Source organism: Zootoca vivipara, chromosome 14, assembly GCF_963506605.1.
Source record: "Zootoca vivipara chromosome 14, rZooViv1.1, whole genome shotgun sequence".
NCBI classification, from domain to species: Eukaryota; Metazoa; Chordata; class Lepidosauria; order Squamata; family Lacertidae; genus Zootoca; species Zootoca vivipara.
Window position 1 is genome coordinate 20,359,310 of NC_083289.1, and position 16,790 is coordinate 20,376,099.

The window sequence follows — 16,790 nt, forward strand, 5'->3', positions numbered from 1 at the left end:
TGCGGAGCCCATGCCTCAGGTGGGACAGGAAGTTGGACGCACGGGGGGGAGGCCAATCCCCCCAACTCCCGAATTGCGACGCAAACGTAGGGGGAAGAGGTTGGGTCTGCCAAAGTTGTGGTGCTGGAAGAAAACGCGCCAATCGCCATTCGGGAGTTCTGACACCTCACCTTAAGGATGCATTTTTATTGCTCTGAACACTGTAAATAATCAGCACTTAATAAAAGCCGTAAAAGACCATGCTGGAGTCGTTACTCTAGAGTAGCCATACCAGGCCCTCTGACAGCAACTCCCGAATCTTTTTTTGGCTACTTTGGAGTGCAGCGATGAGCGCTCAAGAGGCTGAGCATTGGAGGCTGGAGGCCGAAGCAGCGAAGCAGGAGCTACAGAACCTCACAGCGCACGCACAGCAGCAATTGCATGCCGCTCAGGAGGAAGCGCGAGGGGCGCAGGAGGAGCTGAACAAGCTGGTGGACCAGGTGAGGACAAAAGAGGAGACTGAGAAACAGCTAAGGGTGATGGTATTAGACCTGCAGAAAAAGTTGGAAGAGGAGAAAGCCGCTAGAGGTGGGGGGGCACCCCAGCCGCAGCTAGTCCAAGTGAGAAGGGGACAGAGCCTAGTCACCAAGTTCAGCGGAGACCCGAGGGAGTACCTCGGATTCGGGACAGAAATAAATTATGCGCTGGAATTGCATGCAGCAGAATTCCCAGATGACGCGCACAGAGTCTACTTTATCATAGAGCATTTGACGGGGGCCGCCCGGGAATGGGTAAGACCGCTCATCGCGCAAAAAAATCCTTGCATGAAGAACGCAACTTTATTTCTAGAAGCTTTAAAATTAATGTATGCTAGCGACAGTGAAATGGAGGCCACTAAACAGGAGCTTCATGACTTAACACAAGGAAAATCGACAGTTAGGGACTACTGGGCGAAATTCACCATGCTGGTGCACAAACTGGGGTGGGATCTGAACAGTGAGCCAGTGAAATCAGCCTTCTACCTGGGTTTGCATGCAGACGTTAAGGATGAGCTGGCAAGAGGTCCTAGACCGCAGACTATGGATCAGCTCAGCAAAGCGGCGCTAGCGGTGGGGGTGAGACAGGAATCCAGATGGTATGACAAACAAGCGACGCGCGCAGCAAAACCTTGGTTCCCACGCTCTCAGGACAGACCACATCACCAAACCCCACCCCAGGGACCGCCCCCAGACCCGCCCAGACCAAACCCAGAGCCGGAACCGATGGAGATCGGGGGAGCGCGCGCGCGGGCTTTTCAAACCCCGGCGGCGCCAAGACGCAAGGAGGGAAGAGGCGGGAATTGCTTTCTCTGCAACTCCCCCCGGCATCGCGTCAGAGACTGCCCTCATCGCAGAGAGTGGCAAGGAAAGGCGGGAACGGTTGTACCTTCCCCCACTGACGTAGCACCACAGCAGGGAAACGAGACAGCCTGGCTGCAGGAGACAAGGGGCAGCAGCCAGGCACAGTCAGCAGTGAACAGCCCCAGCCCGCCCACCCGCACAGAGAGGAGCAGAGCCAGCCCACCCCTCCCAGAGCAGGAGTGGTTCTAGAAGTCACGCTGACGCTCCCAAATGGCTATCCCCTGACAGTCCTCGCCTTAATTGACAGTGGTGCCTCAGCCAACTTCTTCTCGAGAAACTTTGCAGAAGAGCACCAGATCCAACTTCTGCAGCTGGATTTTCCCCTGCATGTGGCCACCATTGATGGCAGAGAGTTGCTGGGAGGGGCCATCACTCATCAAACCCCCCCCCCATGAGAATGACAGTGGGAAGGCACTCAGAGACACTGGCTTTCAACGTCACGACCATCTCAGATCCCCCCATCGTTTTGGGAATGAGCTGGCTGGCGCGCCACGACCCCTCCATAAGTTGGCACCAGAGATGCATCACGTTTGGGTCGGACTTTTGTCTGGAACATTGCATGCAGCACCAACCAGGGGAGGGGCCTCCGATAGCCACGGTGGCCACCATGCACGTCAAAGGGGGTGAGGCGATACCCAAGCCGTACTGGGACCTGCAGGAGGTCTTCAGCGAAGCGGAGTCCGACCACCTACCTCCACACAGGCCTTTTGACTGCCAGATCAACCTGGTGCCTGGGGCAACGATACCCCCAGCCAAGCTGTACGCCATGTCAGACCAGGAACTGGAGGATCTGCGCGCTTTCATCGACAAGAACCTCAAGCGGGGGTTCATCAGAGAAAGCAAGGCAGCAGGGGGCAGCCCGGTCTTCTGGGTGGACAAGAAAGACACGCAACAGCGCCGTCTGGTGGTGGATTTTAGACGGCTGAATTCGGTGACAGAACCAGTGGCTTTCCCCATGCCCAGAGTGGATGATCTTCTGACAGCGGCACGCAGGGGCAAGATTTTCACCAAGCTAGACCTAAGAGGGGCGTACAACTTGATCAGGATCCGGGAGGGCGATGAATGGAAAACCACGATGTTCACGCCTCTGGGCTCTTTTGAATATCTGGTGATGCCCTTCGGGTTGCAAGGGGGCTCAGCCTGCTTCCAGGCCTTCATGCACCACGTCCTGGGGTCCCTCCTCTTCAAGAACTGCTTGGTCTTTCTGGATGACATCCTTATCTATTCCAATGACCCAGTGCAGCATGTGAAGGATGTCAGGGAGGTGTTGCAGCGCCTGAAGGACAACCACCTGTATGTGAAGCTGGAGAAGTGCAAGTTTCACACCAAGGAGGTAGACTTCCTGGGCTACAAGCTGTCAGACAAGGGGCTGGCGATGGACAAGGACAAGGTGCAGACCATCCTGGACTGGCACAGCCCCAGGACGCGCAAAGATGCCCAACGCCTACTAGGCTTCGCTAACTTCTACAGGAAGTTCATCAAGAACTTCTCTCGGGTCACGGCTCCCATCACCGACTGCCTGAGAGGCAAGCAGAAGTTCAGGTGGACACCAGAGGCACAAGCAGCGTTCGAAAGCCTCAAGAGGGTATTCGCTTCAGACCAACACCTGTTCCACGTGGTGCAGGATGCGCCCCTACGCCTGGAGACAGATGCTTCTGATAAAGCTGTGGGAGCGATTCTGTTGCAACTGGACGCCAACAGAGAGTGGAGACCCTGTGCCTTCTTCTCCAGGAAGCTGACCCAGCCTGAACGCAACTACACAGTGTTTGATAGGGAACTTCTCGCGATCCACGCTGCGTTCCAGCACTGGCGACAGTTCCTGGTGGGCGCCAAGCACCCCATCCAGGTGTGCACAGACCACAAGAACCTGGAGTTCTGGAGAACGGCCAGGGTGCTCAACCAGCGGCAGATACGGTGGGCAGAGTTCTTCTCGAACTTCAACTTCTCCATCCACTACATCCCGGGGGAGCAGAACGTCAGGGCGGATGCCCTCTCCCGCAAGCCAGAGTACATGGAGGAGGAGTTGCCACCAGCACCCAGGCACGTTTTCCCCCCATCTGCATGGTCATGCGGTGCAGCAGTGGTGAGCGAGGCAGAACTCACAGCACTGACGGCAGCGGATGAATTTGCCACCCGCATCTTCAGAGACCTGAGAGGGGGGAGGGAGCAGGCCAAAGACTTTGAGGAAAGGAGGGGTTTGCTTTTTTACAGGGGAGCCCTGTACCTCCCAACCAAACAGCTGAGAGGTAAGGTTCTCAAGCAGATGCACGACAACCCAACGGCGGGTCATTTCGGAAGGGACAAAACCACTCACCTAGTCATGAGACACTTCTGGTGGCCAGGGGTGCGGGAGGATGTTCGGGATTATGTCAGGGGATGTGACACCTGCCAGCGAGCAAAGGTGGTCAGAGCGCCACCAGCAGGTTTGCTGGAGCCATTAGCCACACCGCACAGGCCGTGGGAAGTAGTGTCCATGGACTTCATCACAGACCTGCCGTCGTCCAGGGGCAAGACCGCAGTGTTGGTGGTGGTGGACCTCATGTCCAAAATGTGCCACTTTATACCGTGTGCCAGGGCGGTCTCGGCAGAAGAGACGGCCAAACTGTTTGTGGACCACGTATTCCGACTGCATGGATTGCCTTTAAGAGTTATTTCGGATCGTGGCCGCCAATTTGTTTCCAGGTTCTGGCGACGGCTAATGAACCTCCTGCAGGTGGAGGTCAGCTTGTCGACGGCTCGGCACCCGCAGACCAATGGACAGGCGGAGCGGGTCAACGCCATTCTGCAGCAGTACCTGAGATGTTACGTCAGCCAGAGGCAAACGGACTGGGTGGATCGCCTGCCACTAGCAGAATTTGCCTACAACAATGCGGTGCACGTCTCCACAGGGGTGTCGCCCTTTAAGGCCAACTACGGGCGCGACCTCAGATCTTTCCCGGAGAGGGAGGGGGAGGAGGAGGAAGAGGGCCCACAGGCAGAGGATTGGGCAGAGGACCTGGAGACGGTGCACCAGCAGCTCAGAGAACACTTGGAGAGGGCCAAGGAAGCGTACAAGAAAGGGGCAGATCGCCACAGGCGGCCGGGAGAGGTCATCAGGGTGGGGGACAAGGTTTGGTTATCCTCGGAAGGTCTTCCCACCAGGGGGCGATGCAAAAAGTTAGCACCCAGGAGGCTGGGCCCCTTCACGGTCACGCAACAGGTCAACCCGGTAGCCTTCAGGCTAGCACTGCCGGAGGACATGAGAGTGCACCCAGTGTTTCATAGATCACTGCTGTCGCCGTACAGGGAAAGTACCAGGTTCAGGGACAGCGATCAACCTCCAGAGGGAGGGGGGGAGACGGGAAACGCCCGACAGCTCAATGAGGCAACTGAGATTTTAGACTCAAGGAGAGGGGTGAGAGGGCTGGAGTACCTGATAGCATGGGAGGACACTCCGCCATCCCACAATGAGTGGATACCGGCCACGGAAGTACCTGAGGAATTTTTAGTGGAAGAGTTCCACGCCCTGTTCCCCCACAGGCCCAAGCCCTGGCACATGGAAAGGGAGGGAGAGGGGGAGGAGCAGGAGGAAGGGATAGCAGGCAGCAGCTCCCCATGGAGATGGGAAGCGGAATTTGAGGACACGGAAGAAGAGGTGTGGGTTTCACCGAGGTCGACGACGTCAGAGGCAGGAGAGGACTGGCAGAACATTTTTACTCCCACCAGCTCTGATGCCACTGACTTCTTGGGATTTCCGTCTTCTCAGGGGGAAGGAGAGAGATCGCAGGATTGGGGGGAAATTTTCACACCCACAGGCTCGGATGCCACTGACTTCTTGGGATTTCACTCGTCCCCAGCAAGCAGAGAGCCACTAGGGAGGGGGAGAGAGGAGCCTGGGAGGGGGGTGGATGTGAGGGACAAGGGATACAGGGAAGTCCCTCCCATCTTAAGTTCCAGCCCATCACCAAGCGCTGGAGAGAGTAAGGAGAGCTCTGCCTCCAGCGGAGAGTCAGGAAGTGGTGTCCGAGGCTCAGGCAGGGTTGCGGAGCCCATGCCTCAGGTGGGACAGGAAGTTGGACGCACGGGGGGGAGGCCAATCCCCCCAACTCCCGAATTGCGACGCAAACGTAGGGGGAAGAGGTTGGGTCTGCCAAAGTTGTGGTGCTGGAAGAAAACGCGCCAATCGCCATTCGGGAGTTCTGACACCTCACCTTAAGGATGCATTTTTATTGCTCTGAACACTGTAAATAATCAGCACTTAATAAAAGCCTTAAAAGACCATGCTGGAGTCGTTACTCTAGAGTAGCCACACCAAGCCCTCTGACACGTAGGTTAAAAGGGGCATGAGTGCCCTCACATGGCTGCCGGAGCCTCGCATGTGACACAACGCCCTCTAAATTTTAAAGTAAAAACCCCTTGCCGTGCCCCCAAGTGCGTTGCTGTGGGTTATCCCCCCCCGGGCCTAGTGGGGGCCTGGCAGGGGCCTACATAAAACAAAGGTCGTGCTGCGGCCTGCGATCCATGCACTTGCCCTCCCCCCCGGGCCTAGTGGGGGCCTGGCAGCCTGGCAGGGGCCTACAAAAAACAAAGGCTGTGCTGCGGCCTGCGGCCCGGGCACTCGCCCTTCCCCCCCCCGGGCCTAGTGGGGGCCTGGCAGCCTGGCAGGGGCCTACATAAAACAAAGGCCGTGCTGCGACCTGTGATCCGGGCGCTCGCCCTCTCCCCCCCCCTCCAGGCCTAGTGGGGGCCTAGCAGCCTGGCAGGGCCTAGGGGTCTGGTAATGGCCACCTTGGTGGTTTCAGTTGCTTGGTTGGTGATGTCATTATTTGGTTTGTGGGTGTGGTGTAGATTTCACAGGAAGGGAGGGGGTGTACTGTGGGAGGAGTTCCACTTGAGGGCGCTGTTTTACTTGGTGGGAAAGCAGGTTTCTACCTGCGCAGGTGTGAGATTTGAGGTTTTTTTCCCTGCAAATACTCGGGGAGTGGCATGGATCGTTGTGTCCAAATTTCAGGACGATTGGTCAAGCGGTTACGGAGAAAAGTGGAGCCCACCATTTTTAAATATATAGACCAGAGGCTGCCGCTATATCCGGAATCCTTCCTTAGAACATACACATGATAGTGGTGGATGGAGCCAGAGGGGAAAGTGGGCGGAGCAACACATGAAAAATTTACCTTTTGCACATCAGGCTAGTTTCTACACACACACACACACACACACACACACACACACACACACACACACACCAAAAAAAAAACCTCCATCCCGCTGAACAAGAGGCATTATTGGCTCCATTGAAGGAGACATTCCAGACTGGGGAAAACACTTGAGGAGGGCCCAGAGCAGGGTCGGTGAGGGAGGAAGTTTTGTGAGCCACACAGAGAGGGCTTGAGGGCTGCATTTGTCCCCTGGGCCTGAGTTTCCAGAGAGGACTATGCAATGAGAGCAGGGGACGGAGGGAGTGTTACATCCTCTCCTTTTTGTTTTGCCTGTGCTTGCCTAGTTTAATTATTGCCACTCACTCGCCCTAACGTCTGTGTACTCTGCAAAAATTATTAATGAAGATTCTGCTGTATTACGTCCCCCTAGCGGCCTGTCCAGAGAGGAGATGAAGCTGGCCGTCGCTTCTGGGGATTACTCAAGGGTAAATTAACAAGATTGCTCTCCAGAGTACACAGCATGGGGCTTTAAAATTTTTAGCTTTAACCCCCCCCCCTTTTTATTTTATAAGGAAAAGCAAGAATTATTACAGTTCTCAGATACATCAGGAACATAGAACTCTGCCTTATACTAGGTCACACCATCCGTCCATCTAGCTCAGCACTGTCTACACTGACTGGCAGCTCTCCAGGGTTTCAGGCAAGGAACAGTCCTGGCCTTACCTGGAGATGCCTGGGATTGAACCTTCTGCATTCAAAGCAGGTGCTCTGCCACGGAGCTACAAGCCCTTCTCCTGAAGCCTTAGCCAATGCAGCACATATAGGGTTGCCAACTGATCGGGGAGGGACCTGTCCTGCTCCTCTAAAAGCCATTGGTTCAGTAGAAATACTGTATTGGCCTGAATATAAGCCGCACCGGAATATGAGCCGCACGTTTAAAATTCAATTGGGGGGGGGAGATACAATACCCAAATATAAGCCGCTCTCTTAAAATTCTGCAGGTACTCATACCTGTTCCGTTTTACCGTGTGTTTCAGCAGCAATATCGTAAATGCCTATTTTTGTAAGGTCACGAATTTAAGCCGCACTTTAATTTTTCACAGTCGGAATTTGGGGAAAAAACTGTGGCTTATATTCGGGCCAATATGGTAAGCAGGTTAGGCTTTTAACGGCGTGCAGAGAAGCATTGTCGTCTGCTTATGCCTACAGATCAAAACTGCTGCTAAATCCCCCTAAAGGTAAAGGTAAAGGGACCCCTGACCATTAGGTCCAGTCGTGACCGACTCTGGGGTTGCGCGCTCATCTCGCATTATTGGCCGAGGGAGCCGGCGTACAGCTTCCAGGTCATGTGGCCAGCATGACAACGTCGCTTCTGGTGAACCAGAGCAGCACACGGAAACGCCCTTTACCTTCCCGCTGTAGTGGTACCTATTTATCTACTTGCACTTTGAGGTGCTTTCGAACTGCTAGGTTGGCAGGAGCTGGGACCAAGCAACGGGAGCTCACCCCGTCACAGGGATTCGAACCACCAACCTTCTGATCAGCAAGCCGTAGGCTCTGTGGTTTAACCCACAGCACCACCTGCGTCCCAAAATATTTAAAGTATTGGGCTAGATTTATATTCTGTTTCACATTTTTAAGCACTTGCCTTAGCATTTAGAAGATTACAGAGCTGGGTCAAACTGCTGGTGGTTTTGCCTTATGGAATAGCATTCCTCAAGGCACCCGAGGGCAGCAAGCTAGTTTAAGGTATGCAGGATAGGCTGTGGGGTACATGCAGGCCTGTCCTCCAACAAGGGGAAGGCCTCAAAAGGCCCTCCGGCAGCTGCCGTCTGAGGCAGTTGCTTCACTCTGCCTCATGGTAGGGCCGTCTGTGTTGATATGTTCCAGAGGCTGGTCTTGCTGCCAATGGCTTTGCCTGTACTGTATTCCAGATTCTGAGAGCTGCCTTCTGTTTGTTATGAAACCTCTGGGGCTAAAGGGAATGATTCTACCATCTGTAAATACCTGTCTTTCGGGAGGACAGGTGAGCCTGATGAGCAAGAGCTATTTTTGACAGGGAACATATTGTGTAGAGGAGGTTGGGGGGATTTCTAAAAAGATGCTCTCTATTCCCTGCTCAGGAAATTCCACCCATCGCTCCTCATCCTGCCGCCGCCGCCAGCCACTCTGCAGTACTCAGTGTGCAGTTCATTCAAGGGCACCTGTTGCCATTTCTCCTGACATTTATGAATAACACCTTTTACCTTGACTGCCTTTTGTCTTGTTCTTCTCTTTTTTTTATTTAGCATGTTAAACCTCTGTTTAGTTAAGGCAGCACTGGCAACATAAGAACAAATCCATACTATACATTTTAAGCACATTCAGTGTGCATTTAAAACACATGCACACCCACACCTACACCCACCCAATCCTGGGAACCTGTCCAGCACCTATAACAAATTAAAGTTCCCAGAATTCTTTGGGGGAAGTCGTGTGTCAAATATGCTTTAAACATACAGTGTGGATCTGCTTTCGTATAGTGTCCTTGTCTCACCTAGACAGCTTGCCAATTACAGCCATCATCTTCTCCAGGCATCCCCAAACTGCGGCCCTCCAGATGTTTTGGCCTACAACTCCCATGATTCCTAGCTAACAGGACCAGTGGTCAGGGATGGTGGGAATTGTAGTCCAAAACATCTGGAGGGCCAAAGTTTGGGGATGCCTGATCTTCTCTGTCCATTGGCCATGCTAGCTGGGGCTGATGGGAGTTGGAGTCCAATCACACCTGGCAGTCAAAAGTCCCAACACCCCTGCTTTAGAGATTCCTTGGCAGCATGCAGACAATAACCAAATAACCCCCTCCAGAAGTCCTTTAACTGATAGTGACCAGGGGCATAGCAAGGCGCCGTGACACCCGGGGCGGCAAATTGCTATGCACCCGGGTGGGCGCAGCATCACTACGTAATGATGCATGCGTTGTTATATGGTGGGGTATCGCTGCCCCCCCACGCCTCCAAAGCCGTGCACCTCACTCCAGCTACAAACTCCAGGTAAAAGCCCGCTCAGCGCGGCGCACCCACCGCACTGAGCGGGCTTTTTACCTGGAGTTTGTAGCTGGAGCAAGGCGCGAGGCTTTGGAGGCGCCGCTCATGGGACGGGGGCGCGGCAGGAGGAGAGATGGGACCCTGTGGATGCCAGGGAACACCTCTAAGGGTTGTTCTGTGCCCGCAATGCTGTATTGGTTACCAATGCCTTTATGTGTTTCTGCTTCCCTCTCTTTCGTGGGAAAGGATGGTGATCACCCAAGCAAGGGCTGGATTTCAGTAACTCCCTATTGTGTTGCTAGCCATGGGAAATGATGCGGTTCCCATCTTCTTTGGGAGGGCTTTTCTGTTTCGAGAAAAGGCAAGCAAGAGGTGACACAACAGAAGTACGTAAAATTATTCATGGCATGGAGAAAGCGGTCAAAGAACAGTTTTTCTTCTTCTCTCATAACACTAGAACTTGGGGACATCTACTGTTGGAAGACACAGGACAGATGAAAGGAAATACTACTCTGTGCATCGCATAAACTATTTAACTCTCTCCCACAGGAGGCAGTGAGGCCAACAACGTGGATGGCTTTAAACAGGGCAGGATGGCTTTAAACAGGATGGCTTTAAACAGGGAGGATAAGGATATCAGTGCCTACTAGCCATGATGGCTATGCTCTGCCTCTGTGGTCAAAGACTGTGCTCTTGTGCTTGGATCCTGCTTGTGGGTTTCCCGCGGGCATCTGGTTGGCCACAATGAGAAGACGAAGAGAAGAAGAGTTTGGATTTGATATCCTGCTTTATCACTACCCGAAGGAGTCTCAAAGTGGCTAACATTCTCCTTTCCCTTCCTCCCCCACAAAAAACACTCTGTGGGGTGAGTGGGGCTGAGAGACTTCAGAGAAGTGTGACTAGCCCAAGGTCACTCAGCAGCTGCATGTGGAGGAGCGGAGACGCGAACCCGGTTCCCCAGATTACGAGTCTACCGCTCTTAACCACTACACCACACTGGCTCTCGCAAGGATGAACAGGATGCTGGACTAGATGGCCATTGGCCTAATCCAGCAGGCAGTTCCTACGTTATTAGGTAAGGTAAGGTAAGGTAAGGTAAGGTAAGGTAAGGGCAATGGACCCCTGGACGGTTAAGTCCAGTCAAAGACAACTATAGGGTTGCAGTGCTCATCTGACTTTCAGGCCGAGGGAGCTGGTGTTTGTCCACAGACAGTTTTCCGGGTCATGTGACCGGCATGACTAAACTGGTGCAATGGAACACTGTGATGGAAACCAGAGTGCACGGAAACACCATTTACCTTCCCGCCGCAGCGGTACCTATTTATCTACTTGCACTGGCATGCTTTCGAACTGCTAGGTTGGCAGGAGCTGGGACAGAGCAATGGGAGCTCACCCTGTCGCGGGGATTTGAACCGCCGACCTTCCAATTGGCAAGCCCAAGAGGCTCAGTGGTTTAGACCACAGCACCAGCCTTGCCCCATCCCCAGTGTCTTCAACAGCAACCCGATGTGGAGAAGTGGTACAGGCTTGGATGCTTTGCATTCTTCCTTTTTGTACTCCAGCCAAGGGAAGCTTCACCCATTGAATTTGTGCCTTTGGGGCCACTGCCTGAATGCTGAAGAGTTTGCAAACTCTGCAGTCTGGCGATGGCGAGCCAGACTTCTGCCACATCTAAGGAAGAGAGGCTCCTCTTTGTATGCTGCCGAAACAGGACCTCGGTGGTTTTCCACTGTATTTGCATTGACACCAATTTCCAGCGTGGCTCACAGAGTTTCTCGGGGGTGGGGTGGGGAGGGTGAGCGTTGCACACGGAGAAGACTTTAAAGCTTTATTTCTTTCAATAATATATTGCTTCTTGGGACCAGAGCCATGGAAACACACACTGAGTGTTTGTATGAAGGCAAAGGAGCAGAAGAAAGCCCAGGCTTTTCTGTTTGCCTAAGGGAATCCGTAGCAGGCCCGCTCTGTATTTACTGAGCACATTCTTTATTTATTTAACTTATTGAACTCGTGCTACTGAGGGTGCCGTTGCCCACAGTCCGTCTGGCTTTCCCCGTCGCTCTTTTTATGAAAGGAATCTAGGAACCAGTGGCGTGTGGGTATGGGTGAGAAATTTATCTGCTTCACATTGGCAAAGGTTGAACTGGTGGGCGCTTGGGGTCTAAAGCCCGGAAATACACCCAAAAAGCAACCCAGAGATATATGGACACTAAAGCTTCAGACCTGCAGGTCCAGCAGTGTGACAAAGATGACAATAGGGACAGGAAGCCGAGTCAGACCATTGGTCCATCTAGCTCAGTATTGACTGCACTGACTGGCAGAGGCTCTGCAGGGTTTCATAGAATCGTAGAGTTGGAAGGGACCTAAGCGTCCTTTTGGGGGACGCGGGTGGCACTGTGGTCTAAACCACAGAGCCTTGGGTTGCCGATCAGAAAGTCGGCAGTTCGAATCCCCGCGACAGGGTGAGCTCCCGTTGCTCGGTCCCAGCTCCTGCCAACCTACGGTAGCAGTTCGAAAGCACGCCCCGAAGTGCAAGTAGATAAATATGTACCACTCCGGCGGGAAGGTAAACAGCGTTTCTGTGTGCTGCTCTGGTTTCGGTGTTCCATTGCGCCAGAAGCGGCCTAGTCATGTTGGCCACATGCCCCGAAAAAACTGTCCGCGGACAAACGCCAGCTCCCTCGGCCTGTAAAGCAAGATGAGCGCTGCAACCCCAGAGTAATCTGTGACAGTCTTTCCCAGCCCTACGGTACCTTTCCCTTTTCTGGGTATATGTATGAGACCCCAATGTTCTCACACCAAGGATCACAGCCTAAGCAATGGTAGCCAATGTGATGCCCTTCCGATGCTGTGGACTAGCAACAGCCCCGTTCAACACAGCCAGTGGTCAGGGGGCACTCAAATTAATTTGTTGCAAGCCTTTGGTCATCACAAAGATGCAAACAGCATAGAAACACATTTGAGCACAGGTGGCTCCCAGCACACAGGACCCCATGCTGTACAACAAAATTCTGTCTGATCTGTTGAGCTGTGGAAACCTTGCACGAAGATTATTTATCCCCATCTATCAACAAAATAACAGATTTTTCTCTTTATTATTCAAAAAAGGAAGTTCTCCGGAGAATTCCTTTGAGAAATCTGTCCCTAGGAGAATCGTATAAGCTGTGATACTGAACACAATGAACAACACTTTCCACCTCTCCCTGGCTGCAGAATGGTCATGGCTGATGGGAGTTGTATTCCAGCAACAGCTGGAGACAGTGCCTTATCATTAGGCAAAGTGAGTGGTTTAACAGCCAATCCCTCTTCCCAGGGAAATCTGGATATTGTCGCTCTGTGCGGAGAATAGGGGACTCTCAGCATCTTTCACTAACTACATTTCCCAGGATTCTTTGGAGGAGGCCATGACTCTTTAAAGTGGTACGATACACCTTTAAATCATAGCTGTCAAGTTCTCCCTTTTTTTAAAGGGGAATTCCCTTATGCTGAATAGGCTTCCTCCAGAGAAAAGGAAAACTTAACAGCTATGCAAATGTATAGTGTGGATGGGCCCATACTCTTGACTCTGTAACTATTCACCAGATGATGCAAACCTGGAAAGTGCTAAATTAGCTTTGGAACAAAACTTCTTCTCTTTTGAAATTCCTTGAGACGTGACAGATTCCTTCCTCACAAGGCACATGCTTCTGAGAGGCTAATCACAGGATTAGATAATAAGATCTGTTTGGTGTAATTCCAGTAATCCAGTCTCTGCTTTAGCAAAGTGAAAGGTAAAGCAAATCTCAGATAAAAATCAAGCCGGGGTTTTGAGTACTCGATACTTAGGAAAATCTGGTCTTAAGAGTTGAAATCTACTCGGCTTTTATGGCATCTGCTAGTCCGTGCTAAATGGCAAAAAATACAAGACTGAGTCTTTTGCTAACCCACTGCTTGGAGTAGCAGCATAAGTATAGTCTTATGATCTAATTCAAGGGTAGCCAACTTGGATCTCGCCAGTTGTTGCATGGCCAACAGTCAGGGATGTTTGGGACCATTGGAGGTAATCCATTAGGCAAGCAGAACGCTGCCCCACTAAGCTCAGTCTGTCCTCAGCCAGTCCCCACCTGCCCACTTCCTTACTTACAACCAGTTGAGGCAGTTGCTTAGACGGCCCATCTCCTTGTCCTTAGTCACAGTGTTGCCCTTGTAGAGCTCAGCAGGGAGGAGGATGGAGACAAACCCAGAATTCACTTACCATTCAGGTAATGTGCTCTGGTGCCCCCTAGTGTTGGCCTCCCTTACTTCTTTCCTATTCTTCCCAATGGGCACCAGTTTCCACTGGTGGGAACTGTAATCCAACAACATCTAGAGAAGAAGTCACAATATCAGCTACTCTGGGTGTTCTAGACAGGGACTTAAAATGGCAAATAGGTTGGTAACACAAATTGGCAACTGACATGTTTTTGCAATGCTGCATTTTCCACAGAAAGGGAAAATCTGGATTCAATTTGAGAAGGGAAGAAAGATAGGCTGGCATTTTGATGCTAACAATGTTGTGTTGACACTGTGGCTGCCTCCATACCAGGCATTTAAAGCACATGCCTTCCCCCAAAGAATCATGGGGACTGTAGCTTACCCCTTCACAGAGCTACAATTCCCAGCACCCTTAACAAACAAACAAACAAACAAAAAGTTCCCAGAATTCTTTGCAGGAAGGCATGCACTTTAAATGCATGGTGTATACACAGCCTTTGAAAACTCTGCATTCATAAAGAGCAGCAATCCTCCAATAAACATTTATTTGAAAGCACCCTTTCCCTTCCTTGCTATTGCAGAAGGACCTCAGATTGCCATACTTGCTGACCCTAAGAATCTCTGCATACCATTGGCTGAACTGCTTTGACCTCCCAGAAGGACCAGGCAAGTCAGGGTGTACTAGGAAAGGAAGGCTGGAGAAGAATATAAGGGAGCATTTGAAAAAAAAGAAAGAAAACTGGAAAAGGAACAGGGGAGAGCTGCAGAAGGAAAGGAGCTTCAGAGGTAAAGAAAGCTGAAATTATTGCAGATACGAACTCTTTCACCTTGCCAATTTTTGCGTCCCCTCCTCCCCTCCCCTCTGGAGAAGTATTTGAAGTGGTTTTTCCTTACCCTTAATTGCTTGGCTCACAAATTTCATTGAACTGTTTGCATCACACAGTGTGCCTCTAGCTTTGAATTGAAACATTCATGCAGAAAAGGTTATTATGATAAATATTCATTTCATGATTGCATCCACTGCCTGGGCTGGAACTCTGGATCCAGTTCGGGGCTGGCATCAGCAACTGGCGCCCCAGGGTCCTTGTAGCCCTGACAGGGCCCACTGCTGAAGCCCCCACCCCCTACATCTGTTTACCTCCTGCCTCAACCGGCACTCTGAGAAGCACCAGGCAGCTGTATTTAACCATACATATCCCACCATGTCCCAACCTGGCGGCATTACTCTGGGACATGGTGGGACATTAAAAGGGTGGCTAGACCCAGCTGCCCAATCAGCGCTCTCTGGAGGGCTGCCATGACAGCCAGATAAACTCAACAGAACACACCAGAAGAGGTGGCGGCTCATCTAAGGACACTTTGACCAGAACCTGCCCAAACCTGGAGCCCTCCCTGGCACAGTTTGAGGAGCTCTGAAATAATAACTAACTACTAACTAGCAGCAGATCTCCAGGGTTTCAGACAGCTGGCATTCCCAGCCCTAGGATGCTAGGAATTGAACCTGGGGCCCTCCTCATCCCTAAACCAAAGCATCCCTACCAGTCCTTGGTACATAGGGGCCTATGAAGTCAGGCTACATCTACTGGTAGTTCAGTACTGCATGACACTGGCTCTCCAGCTTTTCAGGCTGGGGACATTCCCAGCCCTACGTCAAAATGTCAGGGATTGAACCTCCGCATGCAAAGCAGATGCTCTACCACTGAGCTAAGACACTTTCCTCAGGGCCCAGTACTTTATAAAGGTAAAGGTAAAGGGACCCCTGACCATTAGGTCCAGTCGTGACCGACTCTGGGGTTGCGCGCTCATCTCGCATTATACGAGGGAGCCGGCGCTCATCTCGCATTATACGAGGGAGCCGGCGTATAGCTTCCAGGTCATTTGGCCAGCATGACAAAGCCACTTCTGGCGAACCAGAGCAGCACACGGAAATACCCTTTACCTTCCCGCTTTAGCAGTTCCTATTTATCTACTTGCATGTTGATGTGCTTTCGAACTGCTAGGTTAGCAGGAGCTGGGACCGAGCAACGGGAGCTCACCCCGCCACAGGGATTCGAACCGCTGACCTTCTGATCAGCAAGCCCTAGGCTCAGTGGTTTAACCCACAGAGCCACCTGGGTCCCTCCAGTACTTTATAGAGAGCAGAAAAAGACAACATTAGCTTCTATGGCCTTATAAAGCAACCTTTTGTCTGTTGCTTGCTATTCCTTCCCTGATTGCACCATCCCAGCAATTATGACACCTTCCTTCCCTAACCAGGAAATGGTCCTTTGTGTGATGCATCATCGGAGGGTCCTAGTCAGGCAGCAAATCAGACTCAGGACATCAATAAAACAACAGCCTTTCCCTTTGATGGCATGTTGGTATAATACATCAGTGGAGCAATGGGTTGCCCCGATTATGTATCGGCGCCATCCATCATTGGCGGAGGAGAACCTCAGAGAGTGTATTATTCCTGGCACATCATCATCATTCGATAAGCAGAAGCACCATGAGCTAAGAGCCACTGCAAGTTCGCAGGCAAGACAAATATCTGCTCCTTAATGGTCCATTCAGGGAAATCGTAGCTCAAATGTGGTGAATTTGTATGGGTTATTCTCTGCTGATTTTGCTGTAGCTGGAGGGGCTGCAGATGGAACCAGGGACTTTCTGCATGAGTGAGGGGTGGGTGGGGAGAAGCACATTTCTGTGATGGGAGTTGGCCTCTCCCAAACACACACAGGGTTGAGATCGCTCAGCTGCTTGTGACCATGACAGCACTCAACCCGGTGAAAACAGCCATAAAACAAGGACAGGCTAAAATCCTTAGCAGAATATAGAAGCTGAGCTTTTATTTAAAACGCACCCACCCATTTCTAAGCCTTATGGTAGTGCAGAAAAAATGTAAACATGTGTATGCCCTCTGAATACATACATATCGAATTCTACATATAGTTAAATGTTTATTTCCATGCATAAAGCTTTGAGATGAGCCTTAAAGGCAGAGTTAACAGGGTTTATTTGGTGGTGGTGATTTG